Raw genomic sequence first — 11,245 nt, forward strand, 5'->3', positions numbered from 1 at the left:
CACAGTCACAGAGGGAGGAGGAGACTACACCGTCACAGAGGAAGGAGGAGGGGGAGAGTACACCGTCACAGAGGAAGGAGGAGGGGGAGAGTACACAGTCACAGAGGAAGGAGGAGGGGGAGAGTACACAGTCACAGAGGGAGGAGGAAGGTACACAGTCACAGAGGAAGGAGGAGAATGCACAGTCCCAGAGGAAGGAGGAGGGGAGAGTACAAAGTCATAGAGGAAAGGGAGAGTTCACAGTCACAGAGGAATGAGGAGGGGGAGAGTACACAGTCACATAGGAAGCATATGCTCCAGCCCCAAATGGCACCCTATTCCCTATATTTTGTGCACTTCTTTTGTATAGAGCTCGACAGGCCCTAGTCAAAAGTAGAGCACTAAATAGGGAATAGGGTGTCCATTTGGGATGCAATCATGCTCTCCCTTCCCTTTCCCTTCCTTTCTCTTCACAGAGAGCATAGCAGAAAGACATGAAGTACAGCAAAGCAGCCAGTCAGAGGAGGATAATCTTTCCCCTTGCAACACAATGCGGGAGATTACACGGAGAACATGACAGTCTGCACTGGATTTGCTCAACACCAGATCTCCTGTCCCTATCGATTTGCAGGCTGCTCATTCATGTTTTCACACGGGGTGCACAGCAGAGGCGTTGGGCCAAAAGCATATGGTCGGGGAGGCAACCATTCTCCTCTCTATTTCCACTCTCTCGCTTTCTCTTTGTGTGGTGGTGGGGAGGGAGTACTCTCTCTGTGTGTGTATGTGTGTATGTGTCTGTGTGTGTCGTGTGTGTGTGTGTGTGTGTGTGTGTGTGTGTGTGTGTGTGTGTGTGTGTGTGTGTGTGTGTGTGTGTGCGTGTGCGTGTGTGTGTGTGTGTGCGTGTGCGTGTGTGTGTGTGTGCGTGTGTGTGTGTGTGTGTGTGTGTGTGTGTGGTTGAAGTTCAGTGTGTATGTGTTTCACGCTTGTGTGTGTGTTTCACGTTGGTGTGCCTGCTTGTTTGTGCCTATTTGAGTGCTGCTTGCACTCACACAGGCACAATGCAACACCTGCTCCGGGAATGCGCTTTGTAATCACAGGACAAGTTAACCTCAACACTGCAGACGTTGTTGTCCCAGATGCCCCTCTGTCGCTGCTCATTTAGTTTTGTTCATCCACAATCAGGGCTCTCGTGTTAGGGCTATAGTTTTCCCCATAGATTCATGTTTATATTAATCAATTATTCTAATACACATCTACTACACAAACAAGTGTATGATAAAATCACTATTGAACACAAGTGGCTACCAAGTTTCCAAGAACTTTCTGTTCTATGGTGTTTTAGATGTCTGATTGTGTTAACATTGCCTATTGTCTATTGGTGATGCCTAACTAGCCGGTGGAAAAGTAACTTAATTGTTGTTGGGAAGCATGGATCTTTGGTTTATTGAACACATCTGTGCCAGAAAACACCCACACAATGTTGACAAGCTGGCAAACCATCTCATGACATACGTTGCACAATTGTGCTCTTTCATTCCATAATGAATCTATTATGAAGTTATAAAAAAAATGTCACATAAAACTCTTTCTACAGAACTTTTTTTCCATCGAAGTTTAATCATTCAAAGGATAAATGTTGTAACTTCCAACTTTCATATGTTGGCATATGAAGCAATGCTGACTGATTCCCGATAAAAGATTGAAATTGTTACTGTCAGCCAGCCTTTTGCCTCAAACTTCTGAGATGTTTTCCTTGAACCTTATCATGCTTTTCTAAAGAAATCCCTAGAGCGTCTAATGCATCCTGGTCTTGAATGACAAATGACTTACAGTTGAAGTCGGAAGATTACATACACCTTAGCCAAATACATTTAAACTCAGTTTTTCACAATTCCTGACATTTAATCCTAGTAAAAATTTCCTGTCTTAGGTCAGTTAGCATCACCACTTTATTTTAAGGATGTGAAATGTCAGAATAATAGTAGAGAGAATGATTTATTTCAGCTTTTATTTCTTTCATCACATTCCCAGTGGGTCAGAAGTTTACATACACTCAATTAGTATTTGTTAGCATTGCCATTCAATTGTTTAACTTGGGTCAAACGTTTTAGGTAGCCTTCCACAAGCTTCCCACAATAAGTTGGGTGAATTTTGGCCCATTCTTCCTGACAGAGCTGGTGTAACTGAGTCAGGTTTGTAGGCCTCCTTGCTCGCAGACGCTTTTTCAGTTCTGCCAACAAAGTTTCTATTGGATTGAGGTCAGGGCTTTGTGATGGCCACTCCAATACCTTGGCATTGTTGTCCTTAATCCATTTTGCCACAACTTTGGAAGTATGCTTGGGGTCATTGTTCATTTGGAAGACCCATTTGTGACCAAGTTTTAACTTCCTGACTGATGTCTTGAGATGTTGCTTCAATATATCCACATAATTTTCCTTATCTACGAACATAGACAGGGCTCTAACTCCTCTAGCTCCACAATGAAATAGGGTGCAGGCCAGGCAGCAGGCTGTTAGCCAGCCTGCCAGCTTAGTGGAGTCTGCCACTAGCACAGTCAGCGTAGTCAGCTCAGCTTTCCCCATTGAGACCGTGTCTGTGCCTCGAACTAGATTGGGCAAAATTAAAAACGGCGGTGTTCGCTTTAGCAATCTCACTAGTATAAAGACCTCCTCCATTCCTGCCATTATTGAAAGAGATTGTGATACCTCACATCTCAAAATTGGGTTACTTAATGTTAGATCCCTCACTTCCAAGGCAGTTATAGTCAATGAACTAATCACTGATAATAATCTTGATGTGATTGGCCTGACTGAAACATGGCTTAAGCCTGATGAATTTACTGTGTTAAATGAGGCCTCACCCCCTGGTTACACTAGTGACCATACCCCCCGTGCATCCGGCAAAGGCGGAGGTGTTGCTAACATTTACGATAGCAAATTTCAATTTACAAACAAAAAAAACTATGACGTTTTCGTCTTTTGAGCTTCTAGTCATGAAATCTATGCAGCCTACTCACTCACTTTTTATAGCTACTGTTTACAGGCCTCCTGGGCCATATGCAGTGTTCCTCACTGAGTTCCCTGAATTCCTATCGGATCTTGTAGTCATAGCAGATAATATTCTAATTTTTGGTGACTTTAACATTCACATGGAAAAGTCCACAGACCCACTCCAAAAGGCTTTCGGAGCCATCATCGACTCAGTGAATTTTGTCCAACATGTCTCTGGACCTACTCACTGCAACAGTCATACTCTGGACCTAGTTTTGTCCCATGGAATAAATGTTGTGGATCTTAATGTTTTTCCTCATAATCCTGGACTATCGGACCACCATTTTATTACGTTTGCAATTGCAACAAATAATCTGCTCAGACCCCAACCAAGGAGCATTACAAGTCGTGCTATAAATTCTCAGACAACCCAAAGATTCCTTGATGCCCTTCCAGACTGCCTCTGCCTACCCAAGGACGTCAGAGGACAAAAATCAGTTAACCACCTAACCGAGGAACTCAATTTAACCTTGCGCAATACCCTAGATGCAGTTGCTCCCCTAAAAATTAAAAACATCTGTCATAAGAAACTAGCTCCCTGGTATACAGAAAATACACGAGCTCTGAAGCAAGCTTCCAGAAAATTGGAACGGAAATGGCGCCACACCAAACTGGAAGTCTTCCGACTAGCTTGGAAAGACAGTACCGTGCAGTATCGAAGAGCCCTCACTGCTGCTCGATCATCCTATTTTTCCAACTTAATTGAGGAAAATAAGAACAATCCGAAATTTCTTTTTGATACTGTCGCAAAGCTAACTAAAAAGCAGCCTTCGCAAATGGAGGATGGCTTTCACTTCAGCAGTAATAAATTTATGAACTTCTTTGAGGAAAAGATCATGATCATTAGAAAGCAAATTACAGACTCCTCTTTAAATCTGGGTATTCCTCCAAAGCTCCATTGTCCTGAGTCTACACAACTCTGCCAGGACCTAGGATCAAGGGAGATACTAAAGTGTTTTAGTACTATATCTCTTGACACAATGATGAAAATAATCATGGCCTCCAAACCCTCAAGCTGCATACTGGACCCTATTCCAACTAAACTACTGAAAGAGCTGCTTCCAGTGCTTGGCACTCCTATGTTGAACATAATAAACGGCTCTCTATCCACCGGATGTGTACCAAGCTCACTAAAAGTGGCAGTAATAAAGCCTCTCTTGAAAAAGCCGAATCTTGATCCAGAAATTATAAAAAACTTTCGGCCTATATCGAATCTTCAATTCCTCTCAAAAATTTTAGAAAAAGCTGTTGCACAGCAACTCACTGCCTTCCTGAAGACAAACAATGTATACGAAACGCTTCAGTCTGGTTTTAGACCCCATCATAGCACTGAGACTGCACTTGTGAAGGTGGTAAATGACCTTTTAATGACGTCAGACCGAGGCTCTGCATCTGTCCTCGTGCTCGTAGATCTTAGTGCCGCTTTTGATACCATCGATCACCACATTCTTTTGGAGAGATTGGAAACCCAAATTGGTCTACATGGACAAGTTCTGGCCTGGTTTAGATCTTATCTGTCGGAAAGATATCAGTTTGTCTCTGTGAATGGTTTGTCCTCTGACAAATCAATTGTAAATTTCAGTGTTCCTCAAGGTTCCGTTTTATATATTTTACCTCTTGGGAATGTCATTCGAAAACATAATGTTAAATTTCACTGCTATGCGGACGACACACAGTTGTACATTTCAATGAAACATGGTGAAGCCCCAAAATTGCCCTCGCTAGAAGCCTGTGTTTCAGACATAAAGAAGTGGATGGCTGCAAACTTTCTACTTTTAAACTCGGACAAAACAGAGATGCTTGTTCTAGGTCCCAAGAAACAAAGAGATCTTCTGTTGAATCTGACAATTAATCTGGATGGTTGTACAGTCGTCTCAAATAAAACTGTGAAGGACCTCGGCGTTACTCTGGACCCTGATCTCTCTTTTGAAGAACATATCAAGACTGTTTCAAGGACAGCTTTTTTCCATCTACGTAACATTGCAAAAATCACAAACTTTCTGTCCAAAAATGACGCAGAAAAATTAATCCATGCTTTTGTTACTTCTAGGCTAGACTACTGCAATGCTCTACTTTCCGGCTACCCGGATAAAGCACTAAATAAACTTCAGTTAGTGCTAAATACGGCTGCTAGAATCCTGACTAGAACCAAAAAATTTGATCATATTACTCCAGTGCTAGCCTCCCTACACTGGCTTCCTGTTAAGGCAAGGGCTGATTTCAAGGTTTTACTGCTAACCTACAAAGCATTACATGGGCTTGCTCCTACCTATCTTTCCGATTTGGTCCTGCCGTACATACCTACACGTACGCTACGGTCACAAGACGCAGGCCTCCTAATTGTCCCTAGAATTTCTAAGCAAACGGCTGGAGGTAGGGCTTTCTCCTATAGAGCTCCATTTTTATGGAATGGTCTGCCTACCAATGTGAGAGACGCAGACTCAGTCTCAACCTTTAAGTCTTTACTGAAGACTTATCTCTTCAGTAGGTCCTATGATTAAGTATAGTCTGGCCCAGGAGTGTGAAGGTGAACGGAAAGGCTGGAGCAACGAACCGCCCTTGCTGTCTCTGCCTTGCCGGTTCCCCTCTTTCCACTGGGATTCTCTGCCTCTAACCCTTTTACAGGGGCTGAGTCACTGGCTTACTGGTGTTCTTCCATGCCGTCCATGGGAGGGGTGCGTCACTTGAGTGGGTTGAGTCACTGACGTGGTCTTCCTGTCTGGGTTGGCGCCCCCCCTTGGGTTGTGCCATGGCGGAGATCGTTGTGGGCTATACTCGGCCTTGTCTTAGGACGGTAAGTTGGTGGTTGGAGACATCCCTCTAGTGGTGTGGGGGCTGTGCTTTGGCAAAGTGGGTGGGGTTATATCCTGCCTGTTTGGCCCTGTCCGGGGGTATCATCGGATGGGGCCACAGTGTCTTCTGATCCCTCCTGTCTCAGCCTCCAGTATTTATGCTGCAGTAGTTTATGTGTCGGGGGGCTAGGGTCAGTCTGTTACATCTGGAGTATTTCTCTTGTCTTATCCGGTGTCCTGTGTGAATTTAAATATGCTCTCTCTAATTCTCTCTTTCTCTCTTTCTGTCTTTCTCTCGGAGGACCTGAGCCCTAGGACCATGCCTCAGGACTACCTGGTATGATGACTCCTTGCTGTCCCCAGTCCACCTGGCCGTGCTGCTGCTCCAGTTTCAACTGTTCTGCCTGCGGCTATGGAACCCTGACCTGTTCACCGGACGTGCTTGTTGCACCCTCGACAACTACTATGATTATTATTATTTGACCATGCTGGTCATTTATGAACATTTTAACATTTTGACCATGTTCTGTTATAATATCCACCCTGCACAGCCAGAAGAGGACTGGCCACCCCTCATAGCCTGGTTCCTCTATAGGTTTCTTCCTAGGTTTTTGGCCTTTCTAGGGAGTTTTTCCTAGGGAGTTTTTCCTAGCCACCGTGCTTCTTTCACATGCTTTGCTTGCTGTTTGGGGTTTTAGGCTGGGTTTCTGTACAGCACTTTGAGATATCAGCTGATGTACGAAGGGCTATATAAAAATAAATTTGATTTGATTTTGCAGTGGACAGTGACTAGAGTAGTCCTGTGGACTCACAATGCCTAGTTTAGGGAGAAAGCCTCTCTTGATCGGGGTTCTCTGTGATATGCTAACTCGAGGAATGCTAAAATGGAGGCAGATGCTTGACAAAGATGGATAGATTTGCACCGTCTGTGAAATGTCACGGATTCAGTGGAGGATGTCACCTCAGGATCACTCGGCTGGGTGATAAGCCTGACACATCAGCTTGGGGTGGTTGGTGGTGGCGTGGAGCCGCTCTCTCTCTCTCAACCTATCTGTGTCTCTCTCTCTGTTCCCCCCCTTTCTCACTTTCCCGTGTCTCTCTTTCCATCTTGCTCTATACAGTATCTCTTCGTCTCTGCCGGTCTCTCTCTCTCTCTCTCTCCCCCTCTCTCTCTCTCTCTCTCTCGTTATTGTTCTAGTTCTCTCTCACCACTTCTGTCTCTCTCGCTGTCCCTATCTCTCCCTCATCTGTCTACCCCCCCTCTCTCTCTTACTCCATCTCTCTCTGTTCCTCTTCTTTCTCTCTCTTTCTTCCTGTCACGGCAGACGGATGACAACGACCACCGCCGCAGCCAGACCCTGTGGGACTAAAGATATATATATATTTTTTTTTAATTAATAAAAAAATGGATGAGTTGCAATCTGCTGGAGGAGAGTCAATGCAGGGTTTCAGGTGGTTGCTAATTGACTGTGGTCTTGAAAAAAAGGGACCCTCCCCAAACAAAAAGGTATATTAAACACAACACTTTTTTAAAATAAAACCGCAGCAAATTAAATTCAAGGAGAGTTGAAGTTCTGCACATTAACATTACATTATATATTTTAATATGTTCTGATTGACATCCATCACGTTTGCTTTCAATGCATTAGTGCTGAACCTGAATGACAATTTCTCTGATGATGGAAGAACAAAGCTCAGTCATTTTGCATGGATAATTGTCACGCGACTGTCGCCTAAACCCATTTTTGAAATGTTTTAGTATTTATTGAATATTCGAAACCTACAATATACTTGCAGTGAAGCCGCTCAATAACTACATCCTACCAGTCATCCAACAGATTCCCATTCAGAGGTACACACAGAAGCATCCAGAGTCAATGCCCTGCTCACGGGCATGTTGACCGATCTACCACCAGGCCAAAAATGTGAACCCGAACCCTCCAAGATCCCCCCACAGTTCCCCAATAGCTGTCCCTCAACCATTCAAGACCCCTCCCACAGTCACCCCCCCAGGAAGAAAAAATAAATAAAAAATACAATTAATTCCATTCCCCACCCCCAAGAATCCCCCAGTGCACCAACAACCAAGAAAATGAACTAAAGAGAAAAAAGGAAAATACAGAAGAAAACAGCAAACAACAATGCATATTTTTTTTTTTTATAAAACAAAACAATACATTTAAAACAAGGACATCAAGGACAACTAAAATCATAACAGCAATGCCAACTGTATATGTTTGTGTGCATGTCTGGCACTATTACATGTATATGTGTGTTCTTGAATGTGTTTATTTGAATGAGAGTGTGTGTATATGCATGTGTACAAACACCTGCATGGCATCATGCATGGTTCACCGGACGTGCTTGTTGCACCCTCGACAACTACTATGATTATTATTATTTGACCATGCTGGTCATTTATGAACATTTTAACATTTTGACCATGTTCTGTTATAATATCCACCCTGCACAGCCAGAAGAGGACTGGCCACCCCTCATAGCCTGGTTCCTCTCTAGGTTTCTTCCTAGGTTTTTGGCCTTTCTAGGGAGTTTTTCCTAGGGAGTTTTTCCTAGCCACCGTGCTTCTTTCACATGCTTTGCTTGCTGTTTGGGGTTTTAGGCTGGGTTTCTGTACAGCACTTTGAGAATATCAGCTGATGTACGAAGGGCTATATAAAAATAAATTTGATTTGATTTGATCAGCCTCAGGCAAACCTGCATTAGTTGTAAAAACACTGCCACTTAGGGTCATTCAAATGTACTTTTTATTATGTTTAATTTTGACTTTTTTTCTTTTTTACTTTTATCTTTGACCATCATTCTATCTCTCACACAGCAACTCCACTCCCACTTGTTTCCAATTCCACATACCAACCCTCAGCTTCCCTCAGCCCATTCCATCTATCTCTGCTGGCCACCCACTTCGGGTTTCTAAGCAACACATATCTTTCAACAATGCTGTGATGTTTAACGTACAATTTCAATCTATCTAATCGAATAGATTGAGAGTTGAAATAAATACTTTTACTAAGAGTATTAGTATATTAGTAATTGACTGACCCGGTCTCTCCAGATCTCCTAACAGTACTATTTCTAGGGTCAATTTTAAATCAATGCTATGCATTTTCAACCATTCCTGAACCTACCTCCTCCCGCTGCCACCCGCCTCCTACATTGTTGGGGCAATGCTGTAATCAATTGGTTGTACTCTTGGATTGAGCAGACCTTTCCGTACAATTCTGATAACTCCATGAAGGACATAACTCTACCATTCCAATTTACAATATAATTTAAGAACAAAATACCCTTTTCAAACATCTTCCCATAAGTACAGGTATTTTATCAACAAGCACATTTGAGTTCAGCCATAATATTTGTTGTAATATTTGTTCTATCTTTTCAGAGGGATGAAATTGAAATTGTAGCCAGCCCTGCAATGCTTGTTTGAAAAAGAGAGATACTTTGAAAAAAGTATCATTTTCAATTAATCGAAAATGAGACATGGCAATCTGCACAAAGGCAAAAAGGCAATTTTTAAACAATGGATGAGCTTTTCTTAGTAATCTACTTGAGAACCATTTATGGTTCAAATTAAACTTTTGAATGAGTGAAGCTTTCAGAGAGAGGTATACTGCTTTTATATTTAATAATCTCAACCCACCCAATTCATATTCATTATATAGCCGGTCCCGTGTGGCTCAGTTGGTAGAGCATGGTGTTTGCAACGCCAGGGTTGTGAGTTGATTCCCACGGGGGACCAGTACGGGGAAGAAAAAAAATGTTTTAATGAAATGTATGCATTCACTACTGTAAGTCGCTCTGGATAAGAGTGTCTGCTAAATGACTAAAATGTAATGTAAATGTATAGATAGGCACGTTTTATTTTGTCCGGTTTAGCGTCCCAGATAAAGCGAAATATTTTTTGCTCATATGATTTGAAAAACGAATCATCAGGAGTAGGCAGTGCCATATGTAAGTGAGTAAACTGAGATATGACTAAGGAGTTAATCAGGGCAATTTTTCCATAAATAGACAGGTATTTACCTCTCCATGGTTGCAGGATCTTGTCTCTTTTTACATGTTTTCTATTGAAATTCATTGTGGAGAGCTTATTTATATATTTTGTGATATGAATACCGAGTGTGTCTACTTCACCATCAGCCCATTTTATAGGTAAACTGCAGGGTAATGTAAAAGTTGTATTTTTTAAGGATCCAATATGTAATATTGTACACTTATCATAATTAGGTTTTAGTCCAGAGAGTACAGAAAAGTTATCTAGCTCTTTAATGAGACATTGCAAGGATCTAGCTTGCAGACTTAATATAAAACTTGAGTCATCGGCATACATGGACACCTTTGTTTTTAAGCCTTGGATTTCTAATCCTCTAATGTTGTTATTGGATCTGATTTTAATAGCTAGCATTTCAATGGCCATAACGAATAGATATGGTGACCTTGGACGCCCTTGTTTAACTCCTCTTGACAATTAAAAAATCTCGGAGAAGTAGCCGTTATTTACTATTTTACACCTGGGGTTGCTATACATTATTTTTTACCCATTTTATAAGAGAATTACCGAAATTGAAAAAATCCAGGCATTTATAAATAAAATCCAGTCTTACTTTATCAAATGCCTTTTCAAAATCCGCTATGAATACCATTCCTGGATTCTTATATGTTTCATGATGTTCTATTAATTCTAGAAGTTGTCGTATATTATCTCCAATGTATCGTCCATGTAAAAAACCTGTCTGATCAGGATGAACAATACCTGATAAAACCCTTTTAATTCTGAGTGCTATGCATTTTGCTAGTATTTTTGCATCACAACATTGAAGTGTAGATAGACTGGGTCTTTATATTTGCCATCTCGGTCTTGTTTTAATAATAGAGAAATCAGACCTTCCTGCTGAGTACCTGACAGACTACCATTTCTATAGGAGTAGTTAAAACAATCTAACAAGGGAGCTTTTAGTATATCAAAAAATACTTGATATACCTAAACCCATTTGTTCCCAAATTATTCCCAGACATGCCACTATGCAAATCTTATGCCATTAGTAACCCTAACATGTAATCCATATTACTTAAAAAAAATATACTATGCCTTCCGAAAGTATTCAGACCCCTTGATTTTTTCCACATTTTGTTACATAACAGACTTATTCTAAAAATGATTACAAAAATAAATAATCCTCAACAATCTGCACACAATACCCCATAAGGACAAAGCAAAAAATAGTTGTATTTAATTTTTGCTAAGAATTAAAAATAATATACTGAGCAATCGGAAGAGAAGGGCCTTGGTCAGGGGTCAGGGGGAGAAGAAGGGCCTTGGTCAGGGGGAGAAGGGCCTTGGACAGAGGAACTCTAGAGCTCTGTCAGAGTAACCATCTGATGGTTACTCTGACAGAGCTCTAG

This window comes from Salmo salar, chromosome 15, assembly GCF_965601325.2.
Source record: "Salmo salar chromosome 15, fSalSal1, whole genome shotgun sequence".
Taxonomy (NCBI): domain Eukaryota; kingdom Metazoa; phylum Chordata; class Actinopteri; order Salmoniformes; family Salmonidae; genus Salmo; species Salmo salar.